This window comes from Phyllostomus hastatus, unplaced genomic scaffold (assembly GCF_019186645.2).
Source record: "Phyllostomus hastatus isolate PE091 unplaced genomic scaffold, TTU_PhHast_1.1 phas_contig_80, whole genome shotgun sequence".
NCBI lineage: Eukaryota > Metazoa > Chordata > Mammalia > Chiroptera > Phyllostomidae > Phyllostomus > Phyllostomus hastatus.
In genome coordinates, this window is record NW_025333960.1 from 2,911,385 (window position 1) to 2,932,283 (window position 20,899).

At 42.5% G+C, this 20,899-nt stretch overlaps 1 protein-coding gene across 1 annotated transcript in view; it reads right to left on the reverse strand.

The window, feature by feature from the left end:
* Nucleotides 1-20,899, reverse strand: part of CHCHD6 (coiled-coil-helix-coiled-coil-helix domain containing 6) — a 337,119-nt gene that overhangs the window by 36,020 nt on the left and 280,200 nt on the right. The gene's annotated exons all lie outside the window — the stretch shown is intronic.

Genomic DNA, 20,899 nt, shown 5'->3' on the forward strand with positions numbered 1-20,899 from the left:
GGCCCTGCTCCATGTGTCCCTGCCTCCAACCCACACCTGGGGTAGAGGGTGAGGACATCCTATATTTTTTTAAATATTTCCTGGACATCTTGAGTTCTGAACCCCATTACAAATCCTTCTTTTGGGGACCCTTTGGCTGCACCCTCCTACAATAGGACACAAAGCAAGCCTCAACAAATTCAAGAAAACTGAAACCATACCAAGCATTTTCTCTGACCACAAGGGACTGAAACTAGAAACCAACCCCAAGGAAGAAACCCAAAACACTCAAAATCATGGAGATTGAATGGCATGCTATTAAACAATGAATGGGTCAAGAATGAAATAAGGGAAGACATCAGAAAGTTTCTGGAAACAAACAAAAATGAACTCACAACAACCCAAAATTTATGGGACACAGCCAAGGCAGTCCTGAGGGGGAATTTCATAGCGATACAAGCCTACCTAGAAAAGATAGAAACATTCCAAACAACAACCTAACCTACGTCTACAAGAACTTGAGGAAAAACAACAAAGACAGCCCACAGCAAGCAGAAGGAAGGAAATAACCAAGACCAGAGCAGAATTAAATGACATAGAGACTAAAAGCACAATTCTAAGGATCAATGAATCCAGGAGCTGGTTCTTTGAAAAGATAAACAAAATCAACAAACCTTTAAGCAGGCTCATCAAGAAAAAAAGAGAGAGGACTCAAATAAACACAATCAGAAGTGAAAGAGGAGAGATTACAACTGACACCACCGAAATACAAAGGACTGTAAGAAATTACTACGGAGAACTGTATGCCAAAGAAATTTGAAAACCTAGGTGAAATGGACAAATTTATAGAAAAATAGAATCTCCCAAAAGTCAATAAAAAAGAAGCAGAAAGCCTGAAGAGACCAATAACAGCACATGAAATTGAAGCAGTAATCAAAAAAACTCCCAACACACAAAAGCCCGGGTCCAAATGGTTTCACAGGAGAATTCTACAAAGCATTTAAGGAAGAGCTAATCTCTATCCTTCACAGACTATTCCAAAAAATCCAGAATGATGGAAGACTCCCAAACTCTTTTTATGAAGCCAGCATCATCCTAGTCCCCAAACCAGATAAAGACACAACAAAGAAAGAAAACTTCAGGCCAATATCACTGATGAACATAGACACTAAAATCCTCAACAAAATATTGGCAAACCACATCCAACAATACATTAAAAAGATCATACATCCTGACCAAGTGGGATTCATCCCAGGGATGCAAGGATGGTTCAATATTCGCAAATCAGTAAGTGTAATACATCACATAAACAAAATCAAAGACAAAAATTACGTGATCATATCAATAGATGCAGAAAAAGCATTTGATAAGGTACAGCACCCATTTATGATAAAAACACTCAGCAAAGTGGGAACAGAGGGAGCATTCCTCAACATAATAAAGGCCATATATGAGAGACCTACAGCCAACATCATACTCAATAGGCAAATACTAAAATCTTTTCCACTAAGATCAGGAACAAGGGAAGGTTGTCCACTTTCACCACTTCTATTCAATATAGCATTCGAAGTTTTAGCCACAGCAATCAGACAAGAAAAGAAAATAAAAAGCATCCAAATTGGAAAGGAGGAAACAAAACTGTCACTGTTTGTAGATAACATGATAGTGTACCTAGAAAATCCCATAGACTCTGCTTAAAAAACTGCTTCACCTAATAAACGAATTTGGCAAAACAGCAGGATACAAAGTCAATATCCAGAAATCAAAGGCATTTTTGTATACCAACAATGAAACAGCAGAAACAGAAATCAGGAAAAAAGTCTCATTTGACATAGCAGAAACGAAAAATAAAGTACCTAGGAATAAATCTAACCAAGGAAGTAAAAGACCTGTATAAAGAAAACTACACAACACTGAAGAAAGAAATCAAGGAAGACACAAACAAATGGAAACATATACAGTGCTCATGGATGGAAGAATTAACATCATCAAAATGTCCATGCTACCCAAAGCAATTAACACATTCAATGCAATGCCTATTAAAGTACCAATGGCATATTTCACAGACATAGAACAAACACTTCAAAAATTTATATGGAACCCTAAATGACCCTGAATAGCTGCTGCAATTGTGAGAAAGAAAAGCAAAGTAGGAGGGATCACAATACCTGATACCAAATTGTATTACAAGGCCACTGTAATCAAAATAGCCTGGTACTGGCATAAAAGCAGGCACATGGACCAATGGAACAGAACAGAGAGCCCAGAAATAAGCCCAAGTCTCTATAGTCAATGAATATTTGACAAAGGGGGCAGCAACATAAAATGGAGTAAAAACAGTCTCTTCAACAAATGGTGTTGGGAGAACTGGACAGCTACATGCAAAAAAAATGAAACTCGGGCACCAACTTACACCATACACAAAAATAAATTGAAGGTGGATAAAAGACTTAAATATAAGCCATGTCACCATTAAAGTCCTAGAGGAAAACACAGGCAGGAAAATGTCAGATATTTCACACAGCAACATTTTTACTGATTTATCCCCCAGAGTGAGGGACATTAAGGAAGGAATAAACAAATGGGATCTCATCAAAATAAAAAGCTTTTGCACAGCTAAAGGAAACAGTATTAAAATAAAAAGAGAACCAACTGTATGGGAAAACATATTTGCCAATGATATCTCAGACAAGGGTTTAATCTTCAAAATATATAAAGACTTACATGACTCCACTCTAAAAAGACAAGCAACCCAATTAAAAAATGGGCAAAGGACTTGAACAGACATTTCTCCAAGGAAGACATACAGAGGATCCAGAAACACATGAAAAGATGCTCAATATCACTAGCTATCAGAGAGATGCAAATTAAAACCACAATGAGATACCACTTTACACCAGTCAGAATGGCCATCATAAACAAAGCAACAAACAAGTGTTGGAGAGGTTGTGGTGAAAAGGGGACCCTAGTACACTGTTGGTGGGATTGAAGACTGGTACAACCACTATGGAAAGCAGTATGGAATTTTCTCAGAAAACTAAAAATGGACCTGCCTTTTGACCCAGGAATTCCACTGCTAGGATTATATCCTAAGAACCCTAAAACACCAATCCAAAAGACCCCAACCTATGCACCCCGATGTTCATAGCAGCACAATTTACAATAGCCAAGTGCTGGAAGCAACCTAGATGCTCATCAGTAAATGAATGGATCAAAAAACTGTGGTACATTTACACAACGGAATTCTATGCAGCAGAAAGAAAGAAGGAGCTCCTACCCTTTGCAACAGCATGGATGCAACTGGAAAGTATTATGCTAAGTGTAATAAGCCTGGTGGTGAAAAACAAATACCATATGATCTCACCTTTGACAGGAACCTAAACAACTAAACAAAGAAACAAACAAAATATAACCAAGGACACTGAAATAAAGAACAGACTGACAGAGTTCAGAGGGGAGAGGAGAGGGAATTTCAAGGGAATTTCAGGGGAAAAGGGGAAGGGTTTACAGGAACGAGTATAAGGACACATGGATAAAAACTAGGAGTGGGTGGAAATGGGAGGGAGGCGGGGAGGGTTGGGTGGATGGGTTGGGATGGGAGTAAAAGATAGAAAATTATACTGCAACAACAATTTAAATAAAATTTTTTAAAAAGAATAGAAAAAGTGAACAACTGTAATAGCATAATCAATAAAATATACTTAAAAATAAAAAAATAATAAAAGAAAAAAGAATAGCAAGAGAACTTGAGGGTGAGACCAGTGAGCTACTGTAGGTAAACTTTAAAGATTACTTGAGAACAAGGAACACTGTAAAGGAACAGTTTTCCATTTCATGGTTTTCAAAAGAGTATATTCCCTAAAATGTAGGCAGCACTCAGATAAGCTTCTAGAGTGGTTTAGTAAAGAGGCTGGTTTCAGAGTGCTTAGAAAAGGACCTGGTGTCAGTAGAAACAAGTAAGCCCACTGGAAAGATGTCATTCCACACTCTCTTCTCTTCCTTTTAACAGATATCCTGGCTAGGAGACCAGGGCCATACAATGGCCTGCTAGCCCCAGCCTCTACTTTCACAGTCTCACCTGGTGGAAAAGGATGAATAACATGGGCTGGATGCCTCAAGAAGTAAATATGTTAGGAATTAGTTGTATCACTGAACCCATGTGCAGGAGGTCAGCTTTAAAGGAGGTCTCTACTGGTGTTCTGTTTACAGCCTTGTGCAACTTAATGTTTTCATCAATAACTTAGTTGAAGAAAAGGTACATATAGCAACTTTATGGAAGACTGAGTTGGGAAGGATGATTCATGCATATGCTGGGTGACAGAATCCACATATCCAAATAATCAGCCTGTAGGCTGGGCTGAATATACCCAAATAAGTTTATTGGGGATAAATACAAGTTCCTCAACCCAATTCCAAACAGCATTTAATAGGTGTGCATGGAGATGAGCTTGCAGAAGCTTTATATGAATGGTCAGTGGGGTCCTGCTAATTAGACAGTGCACAATCAAGCTAATAAGGTGCTGCAGCCTGGCGAGTGTGCTGTTGACAGAACCATCTCTAGACAAGTGAAATGATGGTACACTGCATTCTGGCTGCTCAGCCTGCTCTGGATCCCAGAGTCTGTTGCTAACAGGGAGCAAAGGGAGAGGAGATGGAGATTGGAAGCCTAGCATGTGCTTTGTTCGGTGATTTCAGGAATTGGGTATTACTCCTGAAAGGATTAAGCTTAAGAAGTGTAGGGGGACACTACGTTCAAATATCTGTCTGGATGGAATACAGAGGCATTGTCACTGTGCTCTAGAAAGTTCCAAGGACAAAGCTAGGAAGTTCCCAAGAGAGCCCTGAGTTCCACTGGAGAGTGCTTCTGTAATAGTTAGGGCTGTGCACAGATGGAACGGACATGGACAGCTTGGTGAGGAAGAATCCTGCTTGCATCTTGTACTATACTGGATGACCCCAAAGGCCTGTCCAGCCATGGGGTCTGTGGTTTCAGAAATGGCACCAGGCAGAGTGACTCAGACCCTCATGTAATTGGTGCATGTATGTGTGCATGGGAGGGGAGCAATGATGGCAGTGGTGGTTAATCATGGCCTAGTATAGATACTCTCAACTTCCCAGAGAGACTGGGCTTTATGGGAAAGTCTTAGAATCATAGATCTTGACTCTCTTGGATCTGACTATACCCAGAACAAAAGCCCTTTCCTGTACAATAAAACCAGCAACCAACAGCCACAAGTCAAGTTGTGTCTCTTAGGATATACTCTGGCCTGGGTGTACTTGGGGTGGGCATAAGTCAAGTGCCAAGGGTTTCATGTGGCCACCCATACTATGCACACCATTTTGCTGAGGGAAGTCTTCAGGGAAGGCCCTCTGCTGGCACTTGCAGAGACAGATAGCTCTTTAACAGCAGGAATGGAGACCCCAACCATTCAGACCCTGCAATATCCCCACCTCTTCCTATAGTCTGGAGACTGTAAAGATCTTGAAACCACTTGAGATACCTGCTTCCACTAAATGTCAAGGTCTGTTAAAATGAATATGATTTTACAGAGTGCTGCAGAGGAAATAAATCTGGAACATCCACCCGATCCTGGAATAACTGGATTCCAGGACACAGTATCCAGCCTCTACCATGGTAGATCCTCTGGCAGCCTCTTGAGAGGTCAACAGAGCCCAAAGCCCTTGGTGCTTGCAGAGGACAAGCAGTGTGGTTGACTGTAATCAGATCTGAGGGGAATTCTTTGTCTCTGCCACCATTTTACCATCTAACAATCTTTTGACACGCTGGCCAGGGCTACCTTCTTGGGGGAAAAATGTGCACACTTACACACCACATTGTAGGGTGGGCCCATGGCCAGGCCTATCGCAAGTTAGACAGAAAGGCCCTACCTCCAACCAGGCTGCTACTTTCCACGTCAGAAATAATAAAAAATAAACATGAGCAAAGCTTCCTCTCAGGGAGCAGGGCAGCGCAATAGTACTTGGAAAAATCACTCTAAGATGCTCGTGTTAAGCAATAGCCTCTTCAATAATTAAAAAAAATTCTTCTACTGTAATAACATTTAATCCCTGGAAGTGAATCTAAATATAACAAAAGTGCACAAAAGAAAAGAGCCCCAGCCATGCCTTGGGGGATGCTGGCTTTATTCCCAAAGTGAGTCCATTAATAGAGCTGAAAATGAAATGCCAGTTTCATCTTTGTGGAGGGGAGGAGATTAACAAATTGTCATCTCTAGCCCAATTTCCCATCTCATGGATCTCTAAACAGTATGAAAGCACTGGGTGGGAGCTGCCCCTCAAGTCTGCCCTCTCCCTGGAGCCTGCAGCTACCCTCCTCAGAACCCCCATCAGAATCCCTGGTTCGGAGTCAGGTGTCAGTCCGGGACCTTGTCTCCAGGCACTTCAAATGCAACAGGACCTTCACTGAGCCCACTGCCCCACCAGTAGCTGGAGTGGCCCTCATCTGCCCACAGCACTGGGGGAGGGGGCAATGAACAAACCTCTGGGAGGCTCACGATCATCCCACCCTCAGTCAAGAGTTTCTCTGCCTTTCAACTTCTCACCCACCCACCACTGGACCTGGCTGGCCTTCCTGGCCTGGTGTTCAGTCTCCTGATAACTGACTGCACCCATGCCTGGGTATCTGCCCAAACCATTCTAATTGCAGTTGTGTTCCAGTGTCAGAGACAGCCCTGATCCTCCATCTAGAAGTCTCATCACCCTCTACAGCATTATTCTATTTTACCTTCCACATAGCACATTGTATAATGACCTTATTCCGCTACTGACCATTTGACCATCTCTCTGCCCTGAACACAAGGGCCCCTCTGCCTGACTCCTGCTGTAGCCTGGAACATGCCTACACAGACCCCCTCTGTGTGTAGCCACCAGATGGTGGGCCCTTATAGTACTGTAGCAAGTCCTAGGTAGAATTGCCTTCCACCCAACACCATTAACCATTTTCATCTCCCAAATGTGGCCAGTTATCTTTCTAAAACACAAATCTGATCATGCCAATTTTATCCTTAAAAGCACTTTTATGGCTCACCACTGCCTGTAGGGTGAATTCCACATTCTTTCATTAGCTCAGAAGGCCCTTTGTATCTGGTACCAACCTGCCTTTTCAGCTGCATCCAAGCCTCATCCTTACCCCCTCAAATATGGGTTTCTCCCCCCACAGTGCAGGTACCCTACCTTCCTTAAACAGCCCACAGAGAAAGATCCCACCCTGAGTCTCTGTTCACACTGACCACTGACAGCAGAGCCTGCTTGGATCCAGCACAAAGGTGAATTCATCTCTTAAGCCCCAGTGTACCCAGGCAGAACTCATCGCTCCATTGCCTCTGCTCTGAGAGTGCTTTATTCATATACTGCTGTTGTGTGTAATGTTACGTATTGTTATGCAGCATGTATGTAATGCTATGGTGGGTTTCCACTCATTAAATGGGCCCTGGGGATAGAAAGGTGAGTAAAGCAAGTTCCCTGCCCATAAAAAGTCTGTGGTCTAGTAGAATGTGATACTTGAACACAGAAGTGCAAAATGGTGCTATAAGTGGCACCCTAGAGTGTATCCCAGTGACCCCCAGGTTCCAAGGGGCACAAAGGGGGCATTCTATCTTGGGGTGGGTGGCGGGGGGCGGGGAAGGCTGCAAGCAGGGCAGCCTGGGGGAGTGTCTGTGCTCTCCAGTGGAGGCAAAGACTACATCTTACCCATTGTGCACACGTCCTATCTGGTACCGGTCTCTGGAGAGGCTCCAGATTACCATTGTCTAACCCTCTTTACTTTTCAAAAGATTTTATTTATTTATTTTTAGAGAGAGGGGAAGGGAGGGAGGGAGAGAAACATCAATGGTGGTTGCCTCTCACACAGCCCCTACTGGGGACCTGGCCTGCAACCCAGGCATGTGCCCTGACTGGGAATCAAACTGATGACCCTTTGGTTTGCAGGCTGGTGCTCAATCCACTGAGCCACACCAGGCAGGGCTATAATCCTCTTTTTGAAGTGGTTATAAAATACATTTAGAGAGTAAGGTTATATGCAAATACAACCAGGTTCTCCCCAACTCCCTTTTGTAGATGGTGGTCCCAGTCCCAGATCAGGTGCTTTGGGGATCAGGCGCTAGAAGGGGGATGGCCTTCCTGACCTAAGCAGCGGTCAAGAGCAAACCACCAAGAAACTCTTCATGGGAGAAACCTGGTGGCCAGCTGGCTGCCAGCCAGAGGAGGCAGAGACAGAATGCTGATGCTGATGCTGAGGAAGTAGCCCTTCTAATCCTTGTGATAAGATGGGGAAGAGGGCTGTTACACCACACATTACAATTACAGAATAACACTGTTGCTTTTCCTTAAATATCTTCAGAGGAAGATAAGGGCGCTATAGCTTCTTTCCCCCAGTTACCACATTATAATCTCTCATTGAAAATCAGAAAGTCCTTCTCTAGAGCTAACTTAAATTTTCAAACTGCAGTGCAAGGCTCTAGTCCTGCTACAAGTGAGATTTCTGAGGAATGCAGTTACATGCTGTAGCCAACCTTCTCCCTCCAGGAGGCATTTACCTACTCAACACTTCAACTCTTCGGCCTCTCTCCCTCTGCAGCCTCCCAATCTCTCTACTGCATGCTAGCATGGCACAGTAGGAAGCACCAGGTGCCCAGTGTTTGATTTATGATGACACGTACAGAATACAGAACAGAAAACCACTGGCTAATTTCTAAGTTTCCTTTGCTCAATAGCTTCATTCCAGGTGGAACTTTTGCATATATCTGCCAGCAAAAACTATATTGCCTGCCTCAAGTTTCATCTTTCATGACTTCCTTACTACTGTGTGAAATGGTATATCAGCCCTAACCTAGTCAGTAGTACCTGCAGGATCCTGTATGAGTGTGCTGGTCCCTAATTAAGGCAGGTGATGGGGGCCTGGAAGGAAAGGAGCCCATCTTTCCCCAGACCTCCAGCCTTGGAGGAGCTGGGCTTCTGACCCAAGAACCTCAGAATGTCCATTCTGGCTTCATCCAGAATCATATCATATCTGTGTTTACACATCATAACAGATTTCTTCTGAACACAAAAGCTGTAGCTTAAGGACATTTAAAAAACACAGATCTAGTCCAACAGGCCCAGTCTTTGACGGAACAAAAGTTCAAGAAAAGGGCACTAGTGAGAGTTAGAGGCCAAGACTTGACCAGAAAGCAATGCACATACAAATGTACACACATATGTACTCACACATGTGCATGCACACATACTCACATATACATGACCTCCTGCATATTCATGCATGTACATGTGCACATGCACAGTCACACACATACTCACATGTACAACCAGGAACACAGTGCCAGGGCCAGTTCTTGCCTCTGTGTGGTCACTGTCAGCTGTCAGTTTGAGGATATAATTGTCCTATACTGGGAAGCTCCCTCTCCTTGGGCCCAAACCATCAGCATTCCTTCTCTTATAATTATCTTTATATTCTTACTACATTAGCTATACATACTAATGTATTCTTTAGAAAATTTAAAACACCAGATAAAGGTAAATCCCCTTTGACCTTTTTTTATAATTCTAAACACGCTGGAACTGCCCAGATGTAACTACTGTGTTCATTTGGAGTGTGTTCTTTCAGACTTTCTTCTCTATATCCAGATAAGTTACGTGTACTTGTAGAACAGATAGTGTGCCAGTGTATGTGTGTCCAGTGTACATATACACAATAAACCACAACTTGCTTATTCACCCAAAAAGATGTCTCAGGCATCTTCCCATACCAGTACACAGAGCTCCCACTCATTCTTTTTAACTGCCATTTGCTATTCCAGAGTCAGATGGATAATGCTATCCACTGACCTGTTCATAGGCAGTGAGGCTGTTTCCAATTTCTCACACTTGGAACCAGGGTCACAGTGCCTCCTAGACTGTGTCTGCTTGTGCACACATGGAAGGTCTCTTTAGGGCAAGTCCCCAAAAGGAGAGCTGTGGGGTACTCCCTTCCTTCACGGCTTCAGGTTCAGAGAGTCGCTGAATCACTCTATGCATCAAGGACTATATGCTCCTTTGGCTACTGCACTTGAATCTTTTCCTTACTAAAATGTAAGTTTCTATATAATAATACTAACTGTTTACTGAGTACTTATTAAGTGCTTAACAAAATACTCCTGATGCCCTCAAAACGAACTTCGGAAGCAAGGAAAGTGTTCCTCAGAGCAGTTACATCATCTGACACAGGCCACACATCAGGCAGCACCACTGAGACATGCATACTCACTTGTTTGACCTCAAAGTTCCATTCCACATGGGGTCGCCACCCCATACAGGGCACTGCACATGCTACAGAAGCCTCCACAGAGAAGGTACTTAAACAGTGAACTATTGATTTTTAAATCCCACCCTTAATGTCCATACAACAGGCATCAGCTCATCAGCCCATCCAACACACACTTGGTGGCATCTATCACAGCTAAGCCCTGAACTGGACAGTGAGGGTCCAGAGAAAAAGAAGATATTGGATTGACCTCTGGGTAAGACAAACAGTAAGCAGAAAAGATGCTTAAGTTGAATTTTGAACAGTGGGCATAATGTGTAAGGAAAGAAGAGGGAGGGTATTCTAGACAGAACACAGGATGTACAAAGAAACAACTAAGTAGATTTTGTGTTCTGAAATCAGGAACCAAGCACAATATCAGATTTGAAAACCATCTTTAGAACTCATTAGATCCAGGGATGGCAAATAGGTTTCACCTTGAATGTCAACCCTGGACATTTGATACCAGTTGCTAGAGTGCTATGCTGAAGATCTTGAGGTCATGTCTAGGTTCAGCAGGAGACTGCTGGGATCCACAGTCTGACAGGGTACAGATGGGGGTAGAGGCAAAAAACCAACCTCTCCTCTCCCAGATGGCGCAATAGTGCCTTTCTGCAGGAGGCCCAAAGTTACTAACCCGCACAACCAGCCTAGGGCTTTGGCCCTAGAGAACACTGTCATCCCACATTTTCTTTTTGGACTTTCTATCCCCACATGGTACTCAAACACTACCTCTGTTGGCCTTTTTTCTCTATCTCCATGCATCTTTGTCTTTCTTGCTACAAAACAACAGGACTCTGCCAACATTTGGTGTGGGAGTAAATACCTACAAAGGGCCCTGCTGTTTGGGAAAAATCACATGCACAAACATGCACAGAGTTGTAGGCTGAAATGTAAGAAAATGTTACAGCTCTAGGAAAGTCGGTCAGACTGCTAATCAAGGAGTAGCTAATCCTCTGTCCTGTAAATTCCTTGATAGAGGGTAAGCATCCCAGTATAGCAGGAAAGAGCAAGTATTGTCTCATGCAGACTTGGTTCAAATTGCACTTTGCTGTCACCTGGTTGTGTGTCCCTGGGCACTTGTATGGATTATGCACTTAGTCTTGGGAATCACCACTGTCACTATTTTATAGACTAGGAAAATGAGCCTAGTGACTCAGTTTCCACATTTGCAAAATGGGACAATGATGGCCTCTGCTACATGAACTTATCTTGACTAGGAGATCCCAGGTATTGTGTATGTACCTAGCATAACAGCTGTACATGGTGATGGCCAATAATTGCTTTTTTAAAAAGAAACGTATTAGCTGAATTTTGAGTTGTTAAATGAATTATTAAGTGGGATTTGATTTGTTAACCTCTCAAAGGGACATGTACACCAGTTTAAGCCACATATTTTGGTAAATTTCTGAACAGAAATTTCTCCTTTTAAAGGGTTAGGTAAAATAGGGAAGAGATAGAAATATGTCAAATTCAAATTAATTTGAACATTATCTGAAATAAAGAAAGTTTAGAATGCCACCTGGGGACTTCCAGCCAAGATGGAGGTGTAGGTAGATATGCTTTGCCTCCTTGTACAACCAAAAGGACAACAAAAAATTTAAAAACAAAAAATAACCACAACTGCCAGAAAATTAAACTGTATGGAAGTCCAACAACCAAGGAGTTAAAGAAGAAACAATCACTCAGACTGGTAGGAGGGGCAAAGACAGGCAGCTGGGGTGGAGAGGATATGCAGCAAGGCAGGGGCTGGAAGACTGGGAATGCAAGGTGGATGTGGGCAGCCAGAGCAGTCCCACATTTGTGTGCAGATAAACCAGGATAAACAACTAGGAAGTAAGACACACCATGCAACCCAGGGTTTCAGCACAGAGAAAGAAAGCCTCAAAACCCCTGACTGTAAAAATCTGTGGGGGTTGTAGTGGCAGTAGAAACTCCCAGCCTGGCAGGAGAGTTCCTTGGAGAGACCCACAGGGTCTTAGAATGTACACAAACCCACACACTCAGGTATCGACACCAGAAGGGCTCAATTTGCTTGTGGGTAGTGGGGAAAGTGACTGAGCTGGCCCAGAGCCAAGCACACAGCATTGTTCCCTCTCTGACCTCTCCAGGTGAGTACCTAAGGCTCTGACCTTTCAATGTAACAGCTGTACTGAGGAAAAAAAAAAACAAACAACAACACAGCCCAGATGAAAGAACAGATCAAAACTCCAGAAAAACAACTAAGCAACGAAGAGATAGCCAACCTATCAGATGCAAAGTTCAAAACACTGGTAATAAGGATGCTCACAGAAATGGTTGAGTATGGTTGCAAAATGGAGGAAAAAGGGAAGGCTATGCAAAGTGAAATAAAGAAAAATGTACAGGGAACGAACAGTGAGTGGAAGGAAACCAGGACTCAAAGCAACAATTTGGAGCAGAGGGAACACATAAACACTCAGCCATAACAGAATGAAGAAAACAAGAATTCAAAAAAGTAAAGAGAGTCTTACAAACCTTTGGGACAACCTGAAACGCTCCAATATCCAAATTATAGGGGTGCCAGAAGGAGAAGAGGAAGAGCAAGACATTGAAACTTACTTGAACAAATAATGAAGGAGAACTTCCCCAATCTGGCAAAGGAAGTAGACTTCCAGGAAGTCCAGGAAGCTCAGAGAGCCCCAAAGAAGTTGGATTCAAGGAAGCACACACCAAAGCACAACATAATTACATTACCCAAGATTAAAGATAAGGAGAGAACATGAAAAGCAGCAAGAGCAAAGGAGACAGTTACCTACAAAGGAACTCCCATAAGACTATCAGCTGATTTCTCACAAAAAACAAACAAACAAACAAACAAAAAAAACCTTGCAGGCAAGAAGGTGCTGGGAAGAAGTATCCCAAGTCTGGAAAGGCAAGGTCCTACACAGAAAATTACTCTATACAGCAAAGCTATCATTTAGAATGGAAGGGCAGATAAAGGGCTTCCCAGATAAGGTAAGTTAAAGGAGTTCATCATCACCAAGCCCTTATTATATGAAATGTTAAAGGGACTTATCTATGAGAAAGATGATCAAAACTATGAACAGTAAAATGACAACAAACTTAACTATCAACAACCGGATAAAAAAAAAACCCAATAAGTAAACAACTAGAACAGGAACAGATTCACAGAAATGGAGATCACAGGGAGGGTTATCAACAGGGAGGGGATGGGGGTAGAATGGGGGGAAGGTACAGGGATAAGAAGCATAAATGGTAGGTACAAAACAGACAGGGGGAGGATAAGAATAGTGTAGGAAATGGAGAAGCCAAAGAACTTATATGTATGACCCCTGGACATGAACTAAGGTGGAGGGTGGGGGTACAGGGCAGAGGGGAATAAAAGGAAGAAAAAAATGGGACAATGGTAATAGCATAATCAATAAAACATACTTTAAAAAAAGCAAAAGAAAAATTGAATGCCACCTTATTAGGGGTTCAAATAAATGACCATTGTTTTAATAGGTAATCAATTTGTCATTTGCTCACTAAGTAGATGCAAAGCAGGGAAACTCAAGCCCCTGAAAATAATTTATCCTTCCAGTGGGGTCCAAACCTCTTTCTCATAGTTTATTTAAGAAGCCTCCCTTGCAGATGATGGTGAAAACATATAGCAGCAGCTCAGCTCCAGCAAGTTCCAGTTGGTCCTGTCCACATTAATCAGATATCTTTGTATCAAAGTACTTAGAGCACAATGACTCAGTTATAAGAAATAGTTAATACCCTTCTTCCTTCAACTCAACTGTTCTAACCTGTTTGAGGGCTGGTTCTTTGTGGGGCCAGGGAGGACTGTATAAGTTTCCTGACAGGAAGAAGATGAGACCAGCCCTGAATGAATCCCACAGGAAGAGAACTGAAGGTTGTCATAAAAAAATAGATGTGATACAATAAATACTGAATGTTTCCTGGGGTCTTAATCTCTTCTTTCAGAAAATCTGAATAATTGTACCTGCTGCATTGTTGTGAGGTACATGGGTCTGTATGTGTGCCTGAGTGTGTGTGTGTGGGGCGGGGGGGGGTTTGCCTATGCATACATACTTTGAATATTCATTTCTATCTAGACAATAGGATTCTTCCAAAACAAGAGTTCTCAAACTGTGAATGCTGACCTCGCCATCAACACCCTTCAGTCATAAGTTCTGTTGACCTTCAACTCAACCAGGCACCTTCTGTGTCCCTGTACCAATGCTGGGCTTGGAAGACTTCAGGAAAGCTTGGTGAGCTCAAGAAAAATTTGGAGAGTCACCCATGTCATTGTTGTCCAATGCTGTTAACATAACCAGTGTTTGACTCTGCTTTAGTACTTATCGTTTCTTCTACCTGCTATGGCCATTTTCTGCTTGGCAAACTTTAATCATCCCTCAAAAGCTAAGTCATGACTTCTGCTCCCAGCTACAGTGGAGTAGCTTGTGGTGGGGGGGGGGGGGAAATAAAGCAAAAAAAAACACTATACTCTGTTCTGAGACAAAAATTTTTAAATCTGCCATAAAAAAATTTGTTTGAAGGCATCTAAGGACTAAGACAAAGTAGAATTTAAGGGCTGATTATGAAAAGAAGGTAACTATAGAAAGGTAAGTGTTCATTCCCTAAGCCACTTTTGCCCTTAGAGTTTTTGCCAATTCTTGGTTCAGGAAAGAAGGCTTAGAGTAGGGCAAACAGTGCCAGCTAAAAAGCAGAAAAGTCAGCAGGGCTTTTGGCAACTTCACAGGACTGTAGAGAAACAACATTCCTTTGAAGGTTGAGGCTGCCAAAGCAGCTAGGATTTGAGGGACCAGGGATCTGGAAGAAGGGAGCTAAAAAGAAATAAGCCAACACTTAGTGGTTTTCCTCTTTTAAAGCATATGTCAAATTCCTGAGTATACTCAATGCAAGACGTTAAAGAGCTAAGCAAAAAGCCACTAAACACAGAGTAGCATTTTCAGAAGTCTCACAAAGCTGAGGAAGCAAAAGTAGAGGAGGAATAAAACAGTGGGGAAAATTACTTTGCTAGGCACAGAGACAGCAGAAACCAAGGTGCTAGGGGGAAGGAAGCTCATGCACAGTAGAAACCAGATGACACAGCAGAACTTTAGAGCATGAGCAGTAAGACCCAGAATGATGGCACAAAGGGGTGGAGCCTGCCCTGGGAAAAGAATCAGACTGGATAAGGGCTTGGAACCCAGGAAGGTCCAGAAAAGGAGGAGCGCCCAGCACCAGGCAGGGATGGAGTGGGGAGGAGAACCCATGAAGTAAGACAGATGGTTTGAAAGAAAGCCTGCTCCTTCCTGAAAACCAAGAAAGTATATGGAGGCTTATCTAGTAGCAGTTGCTACTAGATGTGTGTTATGTCCATTCACCCCAATAAATCTTGCCATTTCGCTTTACAAAACTAAAAAAATAGAGGTTTAGAACTCACTAACAAAAAGGAGCCCTGGCAATCAATACACTAGGAATAGGGGTAAATCAGATGTAGCCTGAGCTTCGACTAAAACTGCAGGCAAACCTCCATTCAGCTCAGTCCCCCATGGGTTTAAGGTGATCTGCTTTCACTCAGGTAGTAAACAAGAAATAGGGCAGAGCATCTCTGAGCGGAGATAATACACTCCAGAGCCACTGTACTTTATCTGTATAATGTGTGATATTCAGTCAAACCACACAAAGAAATAGGACCAAGACAAAAAATATGCCACAGCAAAGGACCCTCAGATGATATCAAAATAATAGATGGCAAAATCTAGAATCTCACCAGAGACTAAGAATTTTAAAAAATGAAAAAAGAGCAGATGGAACTTCTAGAGTTGAATAAAATGAAATAATTGAATTCAATGAATAGGTTTAAGGCAGACTTGACACATTAAAAACAGGATTAGTAAAATGCAATGTTAATAGAGAAAACTCAGGCTATTGCATGGGAATGACAAACGATAGATGAAAAACAGAAAAAAAAAAAGTGAGATAGTTATATATGTAACTGAAATTCCAGAGAGGAGAAAAGATAAAATAGGGCAGACTTTTTTATTTGCAGAGATAATGGCTGAGGAATTTCTGAAATTAACAACAAAAAAAATCAAACCCCAAGGCATGAAACCCATGGTGGGGGCAGAGAGAGGGGCAGTGGAACTTACACCTAGGCATACCACAGAAAACTGCTAAAAAACCAAAGGCAACAAGAAAATCTGAAAATCAGAGGAAAAAAAGAATTTACAAAAAAGGAGTAATAATATCAACAGATCAATAGCTGACTTCTTCACGGGGGGGGAAACAGAGATCAAATGAGAATGTGAAGATACCTCCAAAGAACTGAAACAAAGGATTGCTATAATCTTCAAAATGATTTCCAGACAATTAAAAACTTGTAATCAGCAAAGCTGCACTAAAATAAGTAATAAATGAGTCCTTCAGTTAGAAGGAAAGTGATCTCAAGGAGGAACTGAAACACATCTGATCAGTTCACTAAGGAGGAGTAGGGGAGGGGCCAGGAGAAGGTTGTCCTAGGCAATGGTAAACCTGCTAGGACAGGATTGGCTGAGAAGCTGAATATCTCCAAAGCTCATAGAATTATGGGCCAGAATATTTAAAATAAAACAAGGGCTCTCTGGTTCTCTGGCTCTGTCTTCCTCGAGGAAACCTGCATTTCCCAAAGGACAGTATTTTGGATGGGAAGAAACTCTGGGTATGCAGCCTAGGATGGGGCTGGCCTGGCAGAGGGGTGGCAAGGTTATTCTTCTTTGGGTGTTCTAGAGGGGGTAAGCTCTGAGACAGAAGCCTGCCATTCTTCCAAAACTGCGTAGCTTTTATATCCTATGTAGTTTGTAAACTAACCCTATAGAAATAATATAATTAAAAACTAATGGGGAATGATATGAGCACTCAGTTGTTAAAAGAGTTTCGCCTTTAATTGATAGGCTTAAGTGATTAAAGCTGTAAGTGACTAATGTATGTAGAAAGGTGTTATTCCAAAAATTGTGTACCTTTTGAATAAAGACTTATTTCCTTTATCACCAAACCTTGGTCTCTGGAATTTTGGCTAGAGGGTGGCAGAAGGCAGCAGGACCCCACTTGCTGTTCAGTAACAGCAAGAGTCAGATGACTCTGGTGAGACCCTAGCTTCCTATGGCTGGTCAACTGCAAGAATGGGACTATGGGGTTTCCCAGTCTCCAGGAATTCTTCTGCATGTCCGCTCAAGGCATTGGCTGCCCAAACATGCCTGGCTGGTGAAAAGGAAAATGGGTCTGGGAAGGGACAGACTGTGAAAGAAGGTCCAGGTGAAGACTGCTTTGGGGAAGCCATTGTGTGGGGACCACAGTTTATGAGATTGGTTGGCAGAAGGTTTACTGGTGAGTACTCTTTGCAATAATGGAGTGGTGGATACCAGTTTTGTTTGTATGTTCTCCGGTTTCTTGGATTTTTCTGGTTATAGCTTTTGACCTATATATCTGGGCCAATAAAGGTAGTTCTGTGCTGGCTCTTAGAAGAAGCCCCAGTAGGATTTTGGCAGACTGGAGTATGTATTGTCATTATTCAATGTCCAAGGAGGCATTGATTAATTATTGTAATACTATGTGGCCTACAGATGTTTTGGATTGTGAGGAAAGGTGGCCCATGCATGGCTCCCCAAGTTATTGTACCGTTATGCAATTGAAACAGTATTGTCAACAGATAGACAGATGGGATGAAATTAATTATGTCAATGCATTTATGTTGTTGCATAATAGAGTTTCACTGGGGACAGAGAACCATTTGATGGTGCATAGAAGAGGCCTCAAAACCTCTCACCACTAGTAAGGTGCAGGAAGGAGAATGAGGAGATAAATTTCATCAATGCTCTGAATCCAGAGGACACAGGGTGGGTGGCAGGAGGAGCTTTCTCACCACCACCCCCTTCACAAGCTACCCCTGAAGTAAAAACCACAGAGCCAACAGCTCCACTCCTATATGACAAGGGATGGGTCTCCACCTCAAAGACCTATCAGGGCACCCAATTTGTCCAGGGAGCCTACTTATCTGGAGCAAGCCAGTTTCCTCTGAGGCAGTATCTCATAGGTGGAATAAATCAACAAGGCCAGTCTGCTAGCTACTTTTGGGCCCATACTCCATTCTCCACTTTAGACTCACTGAATTGGAAAAATTGCAACCCCTCATATAAGGATGACCTTCAGAAAATGGCAGGTGTTATCACTTCCATTTTTGCCACTCATCATCCAAACTGGGCAAATATACAGCTCCCTTAACTGCAGATGAGAGACAGCTGGTTATAAATTGGGCTACTGAACAATGTCTCCACTAAAAGAATCCCAATGGGGCCCCCAACCCAGCTGGGCAATTCCCTTGACAGAGTCTAACTGGAATCCAAATGATGGGGGACTATCTTTCCTGGAACATTAGAGCAAGTACATACTGGAAGGGCTTAAGGAAGGTGTACCCAAACAAGAGGGCCTGAATATGATACTGGCTGTTCAACAAAGACCACATGGGGACTCTTCTGAATTTCTAGAGAGGATCAATCAGGCCTATAAGAAGCACAGTGATGCTGATCCACAGGCACCAGAGAATCTGTGGATGGTGAACATGACTTTTATTGGGCAAAGTGCTCTGGATATCAGAAAGAAACTTCAGCATTTAGATGGAGATTAGGAATGAATCTCTTTCAGCTAGTGGACATAGCATTTAAAGTTTATAATACCTGGGAAGACAGGAAGGTAAAGCAGGCCATGCTGTTCTTAGAAACAGGATGGTGAGACCAAAAAAAGAGACGGGACCTTAAAGGATGGAGGAAACACCCGCTAACTGCCAATCAATGTGCATATTGTAAGGAAGAGGGCCACTGGTGAAGAGAATGCCCAAAACTAAAAAAAGGAAAATGGAAGAGATTAGGTTTGAATTTTTAGAATATTATATAAATGGAATCATACAGTATATATACTCTTGTGCCTGGCTCATTTGGTCAGAAAAATATTTTTGGGATTTATTTATATCATTGTATTGCTTGTATAAATGTGAGACAAGCTAGTAAGCCAGGACAAGTGGAATAGGGGAACTAAGTAGATAGTTAATCTGGCAAGCAGTTTACAGTCATCTAGTAAATAAAAAAATCCTATCTTCCCTAAACCAAGGACACTTAGGAGTAAGTGGTTTACATTTCTCTTCCTCCCCAGCCAGAGGGTAAATAGCTTAAAACACCCTACTCAGGGAGTGGCTGAATTCCAACTAGTGTCATTTTTATTAACCACACCCAAAGACTGATGAAAATTCTGGAAGACTCAAGGTCCTGAACAGCAGCTAGCTGAACAATGGACTGGTCTCTATGATGTCCTGTTGACAAAGTATTCTTCTCTGAAGCTGATGGGAATCAAGCCCCGGATCCACCACACACTGACAAAATGGGCACTGCCTGAAGAGGACACAGACCCTGCTTCTGTGGTTGGTCCTGAAAGGGAAAGCTGGACCTGCACTCCTGAAGGAGATTTGAAATTCCTCTTCCAGAAAAGGACAGTGACTCCCAACACAGGGTGACAATGTTTCTTTTACTTTATTCGTGTGCTTGTAAATCTAAGGGCTTTTAACTGCCACATAGTGAATTTGAGTATTATCCTTTCCAGTGTGGAAAAGAATGAGAATTGAAAGTGAATTATGAGTAGATCTGAATGAGTAAAGGTATATAGAAAAGTTGTGAAAGTTCTAAACATGGAGGAAAGGAAACTTCACTCTTGGGTACAGTTATTCTTTGCTTGTTTTTTATTCTTATGGGGACATGGTTGGAACTTTACTGTTTTGGGTACATCGGGAACCCTCTGTCTCTGCTGTTTGGCACTGGGACCTAGAAGAGGTCATCTGTGAAACTGGTTGGAGAGGATGCCTTGGTCATTTTGGACCTAGGAGGGGTCATTTGGTGCCAGTGGAATCTGGCTTGGAGCAAGACAGCATGTCTCTGCCATGAGACTAGGTGATGAGAGGTCATGTCTCTGCCAAGAGACCAGTGGAGGGACTGATAGGCAACAGAATGCCTCTACCATTGGGGCTCTGTGCCATGGAATGCTGGTCAGTGTGCCAGCTAGGGTGAGTGGTCAGGTCTCTGCCAAAGGACCAGTGGAAGCACTGGTAGGCAAGAAAGTGCATCTACCAGTGAAGCTTAGGACCATTTGGGCTCTAAAAAAAGTTGCCTGTGTGACTGGTTAGTGGGACCAGTGGAAAATGAGACAAGATTATAAGGCTAGTTCCAGTCCGCCTTCTTTTGGAACTCTGTCTTTGCTTCGGACTTTGCTTTACTTTGGTTTTTGAAGGAAACTGAGGTTTCCCAGGAAAAGTTGAAACTTAACATAAAGTGAGAAAGTAAACAATAAAAGGTATAAAGCATGGAAATGTAATCTTGGTGCATACTGGAAGGACAAGGATTTTCCTTCATGCTTTATATTTTTCTCCCTACCTGATCCCTCCAGAATCTGGCATTCAGAAGATGGCATAAAGTTTCTCTGCATAAAACCAACAAGACTAGTTTCCAATGGTGGTTCTGTTAGCTAAGACTTTGACTGGAATATCATGCCTGAAGGAGGCAGGCCTGGACTCTGGTTATTACCAGAAAGCCTTAAGGAACTGAGGTTGACTTTCAAAGCTAACAAAAAAGC